Source organism: Mustelus asterias, unplaced genomic scaffold (assembly GCF_964213995.1).
Source record: "Mustelus asterias unplaced genomic scaffold, sMusAst1.hap1.1 HAP1_SCAFFOLD_2983, whole genome shotgun sequence".
Lineage (NCBI taxonomy): Eukaryota > Metazoa > Chordata > Chondrichthyes > Carcharhiniformes > Triakidae > Mustelus > Mustelus asterias.
Window position 1 is genome coordinate 30,001 of NW_027592928.1, and position 5,074 is coordinate 35,074.

Consider the following 5,074-nt stretch of genomic DNA (forward strand, 5'->3'; position numbering starts at 1 on the left):
GGCGCCTGTGCGGGCGTGGGGAGTCAATGTGGAGTGCTTGTGAGCACGGAGTGTGTAGTAAGGGTGTTTTCCTGCGCTTGCCCTGCCCCAAAGCACTTGTTTTCCCCCAGACCCAAAGTGAATTGGTTAATGAGTTCCATGTCGAAAAGTGAATTGGTTAATGAGTTCCACGTCGGCTGGCGGCGGCGGTTGGCTTTAATAACCGTAGGCGGGCTTAATGCGCGACTAGGGGTGCAATTTGAAAGTGTGGCCGGCGCGAGGGGCGCCTGTGCGGGCGTGGAGAGTCAATGTGGAGTCCTTGTGCGCACGGAGTGTTGAGTAAGGGCGTGTTTCTGCATGTGCCCTGACCCTAAGCATAACCCTAAGCCTAACTCTAAGACTAACCCAAACCCGCGCCCTAACCCTAACACAAAGCCTAACCCTAGCCCGAGCACGAGCCCTCACCCAAACCCTAGCCCTAACCCTAACCCGAACCCTAACACTAAGCCTAACCCTAGCCCGAGCACTAGCCCTCACCCTAACCCTAGCCCTAACCCTAACCCGAACCCTAACCCTAGCCCAAACCCTAACCCTAACCGTGGCCCTAACCCTAACCAAAGCCCTAGCCCTAGCCCTAACCCTAACACTAACCCTAACCCTAACCCTAACCCTAGCCCAAACCCTAACCCTAACCAAAGCGCTAACCCTAGCCCTAACCCTAACACTAACCCTAACCCTAACCCTAACCCTAGCCCAAACCCTAACCCTAACACTAACCCTAACCCTAGCCCAAACCCTAACCCTAACCGTGGCCCTAACCCTAACCAAAGCCCTAACCCTAGCCCTAACCCTAACACTAACCCTAACCCTAACACTAACCCTAGCCCTAGCCCAAAACCTAACCCAAACCCTAACCAAAGCCCTAACCCTCGCCCAAACCCTAACCCTAACCCTAACCGTGGCCCTAGCCCTAACCAAAGCCCTAACCCTAGCCCTAACCCTAACACTAACCCTAACCCTAACACTAACCCTAACCCTAGCCCAAACCCTAACCCTAACCCTGACCAAAGCCCTAACCCTAGCCCTAACCCTAACACTAACCCTAACCCTAACCCTAGCCCAAACCCTAACCCTAACCCTAACCGTGGCCCTAGCCCAAACCCTAACCCTAACCCTTACCAAAGCCCTAACCCTAGCCCTAACCCTAACACTAACCCTAACCCTAACCCTAACCCTAGCCCAAACCCTAACCCTAACCGTGGCCCTAACCCTAACCCTAACCAAAGCCCTAACCCTAGCCCTCACCCTAACACTAACCCTAACCCTAACCCTAACACTAGCCCTAACCCTAACCCTAACCCTAACCGTGGCCCTAACCCTAACCATAGCCCTAACGCTAGCCCTAACCCTAACACTAAGCCTAACCCTAGCCCGAGCCCTAGCCCTAACCCTAACCCTAGCCTAACCCTAAGCCTAACCCTAAGGGAGCAATTTGAAAGTGTGGCCGGCGCGAGGGACGCCTGTGCGGGCGTGGAGAGTCGATGTGGAGTCCTTGTGAGCATGGAGTGTGTTGTAAGGGCGTGTTTCTGCCTGTGCCTTGACCCTAACACTAACCCTAACCCTAGCGCTAACCCTAACCGTAGCCGTCACCCGAACCCTAACCCGAGCCCTAGCCCTAGCCCTAACCCTAACCCTAACCCTAACGGAGCAATTTGAAAGTGTGGCCGGCGTGAGGGGCGCCTGTGCGGGCGTGGAGAGTCAATGTGGAGTGCTTGTGAGCATGGAGTGTGTAGTAAGGGCGTGTTTCTGCCTGTGCCTTGACCCTAACCCTAACCCGAACCCTAACCCTAACCGCGGGTGCGGGGGGTTGAACAAACACCGGGGAAGCCATTAACCACCAGCGGGGAGTACATTAAGCAGTTGCCCTTAGTCTCAGGAGCAGCGGGGAACAGATTATCCAACAGCCGGGAAAACATTCACCAACTTCGGGGGAAAACATGAACGAAATATCGGGAAGACATGAACCAACGGCAGGCAAAACACTGGGGAAGCCAGGAACCAACAACGGGGAGTACACTAAGCAGCTGCCCTTAGTCTCAGGAGTAGCGGGGAAGAGATTAAGCAGCAGCCGGGAAAAGATCAGCCAACCGCGGGGGAACTCATTAACCAGTGTCGTGGGAACGCATTAACCAGTTTCGTGGGAACTCATTAACCAGTTTCGGGAAAACTTCCACCAAAGGCGGGGAAAGCATCAACCAACGGCGGGGAAGCCATTGTCCAACAGGGGGGGGGGAGCACATCAAGCAGCTGCCCTTAGTCTCAGGAGCAGCGGGGAAGAGATTAAGCAGCAGCCGGGAAAAGATCAGCCAACCGCGGGGGAACTCATTAACCAGTTTCGTGGGAACTCATTAACCAGTTTCGGGAAACCGTCCACCTAAGGCGGGGAAAACATCAAACAACGGCGGGGAAGCCATTGTCCAACAGGGGGGAGCACATTAAGCAGCTGCCCTTAGTATCAGGAGCAGCGGGGATCAGATTAAGCAACAGCCGGGAAAAGATCAGGAAACCGCGGGGGAACTCATTAACCAGTTTCGTGGGAACTCATTAACCAGTTTCGGGAAAACATCAACCAAAGGCGGGGAAAGCATCAACCAACGGCGGGGAAGCCACTGTCCAACAGTGGGGAGCACATTAAGCAGCTGCCCTTAGTCTCAGGAGCAGCGGGGATCAGATTAAGCAACAGCCTGGGAAAAGATCAACCAACCGCGGGGGAACTCATTAACCAGTTTCCTGGGAACTCATTAACCAGTTTCGTGGGAACTCATTAACCAGTTTCGGGAAAACCTCCACCAAAGGCGGGGAAAGCATGAACCAACGGCGGGGAAGCCATTGTCCAACCGGGGGGAGCACATTAAGCAGCTGCCCTTAGTATCAGGAGCAGCGGGGTACAAATGAACCAGCAGCGGGGAAAACAGCTTCGTGGGAACTCATTAACCAGTTTCGGGGGAACTCATTAACCAGTTTCGGGAAAACGTCCACCAAAGGCGGGGAAAACATCAACCAACGGCGGGGAAGCCATTGTCCAACGGGGGGGAGCACATTAAGCAGCTGCCCTAAGTATCAGGAGCAGCGGGGATCAGATTAAGCAACAGCCGGGAAAAGATCAACCAACCGCGGGGGAACTCATTAACCAGTTTCGTGGGAACTCATTAACCAGTTTCGGGGGAACTCATTAACCAGTTTCGGGAAAACATCAACCAGAGGCGGGGAAAGCATCAACCAACGGCGGGGAAGCCTTCGTCCAACAGGGGGGAGCACATTAAGCAGCTGCCCTTAGTATCAGGAGCAGCGGGGTGCAAATGAACCAGCAGCGGGGAAAACAACTTCGTGGGAACTCATTAACCAGTTTCGTGGGAACTCATTAACCAGTTTCGGGAAAACATCCACCAGAGGCGGGTAAAGCATCAACCAACGGCGGGGAAGCCATTGTCCAACAGGGGGCAGTACATTAAGCAGCTGCCCTTAGTATCAGGAGCTGCGGGGATCAGACTAAGCAACAGCCGGGAAAACATTAACCAACTTCGGGGGAACTCATTAACCAATTATTTGATGACCGGTAGGCGGCGCTCTATCGGCTTCGGCGACCGGCGGGTGGCGGTTCGGGGTCGTGGCGACCCGGGGCGAGGCGGCCCGGCCGTTGAAATCGCGAAAAAACGCGTTTTTAAAAAGAACCGTCGGTCCCCATCGGGATGGATTTGACCCCCTCATGCCGCCGTCGGGACCTCTTCGGCGGCATGACTACCGGAGGTGTTCCCGCCGAGGTGGACACTTGCATTTTCTGGCACGGTGGGTTGGCGGGGTACCTGCAGAATAGCAGGAAGGCGATGGCAATGACATGTGGCAACTCATTAACCAGTTTTGACTTTGCTGCATTGAAGGCGGAAAATCGAAACAGGGCCCCGCTCGAGCCCCCAGGTCTGCCGGGACCGCACCGGGCCGCCGCCCCGACGGCCGTTCGGCCAGAATGGGCTAGTATTTCTCCGGATTTTTGGCCGTTTTTCCGACTTTTTCGGACGTCGGAAAAGCGGCGGCCTGGCCACCGGCCGCGGCCGGGGGTGCCTTCCCCTCGAGCGAGGGCCCGGAATTCACCCGTTTGCAGCCCCGGAGGAGCTCCGCCGGCGGCCGGAATGGTTGAGACCATCGGCCGCGCTGAACGGAGCTCGGGTAACTCATTAACCAAACTGGACTTGGCCCCTGGCGCAGGAGGGGGGGTCCAGGTGAGGGCTGGCAGGCCGTGGCCACCCGGCAGCAGTGATGCACCCGCGATGGCGGTAGTCCTTCCGATTCGGAGGCTCCCTGGCCCCGCAGAGCAAAAATGGGAGCCGCACGGAGCTCTATGAAGTCAGATCCGGTCGGTGGTGGCGGGGCAGGGTGCACGGTTTCCCGCAGAGCTCGGCGGATCCGTCCCGCCGAGGTGGCCACTCGCATTTTCTGGCAGGGGAGTCCCGAGGCTGGTTAACCAGTTACCCCCGGAAGTGGGGATGGAGTTGAGATTGAACCGTTTTGCGGGGCCTCCGGGCCCCTTCCCCGGTAGGACTACCGGGGCACACCCCGCCGAGGTGGCCACTTGCATTTTCTGGCACGGGGGGTTGGCGGGGTACCTGCAGAATAGCAGGAAGGCGATGGCAATGACATGTGGCAACTCATTAACCAGTTTTGAGTTTGCTGCATTGAAGGAGGAAAATCGAAGCAGGGCCCCGCTCGAGCCCCCAGGTCTGCCGGGACCGCACCGGGCCCGCCGCCCCGACGGCCGTTCGGCCAGATTGGGCTAGTATTTCCCCGGATTTTCGGCCGTTTTTCCGACTTTTTCGGCCGTCGGAAAAGCGGCGGCCTGGGCACCGGCCGCGGCCGGGGGTGCCTTCCCCTCGAGCGAGGGCCCGGACCTCACCCGGTTGCAGCCCCGGGTGGGGCTCCGCCGGCGGCCGGAATGGTTGAGACCATCGGCCGCGCTGAACGGAGGTCTGGTAAATCATTAACCAAACTGGACTTAGTCTCTGGCAAGAGAGATGGTCCAGCCGACGGGCACGACCGAGGG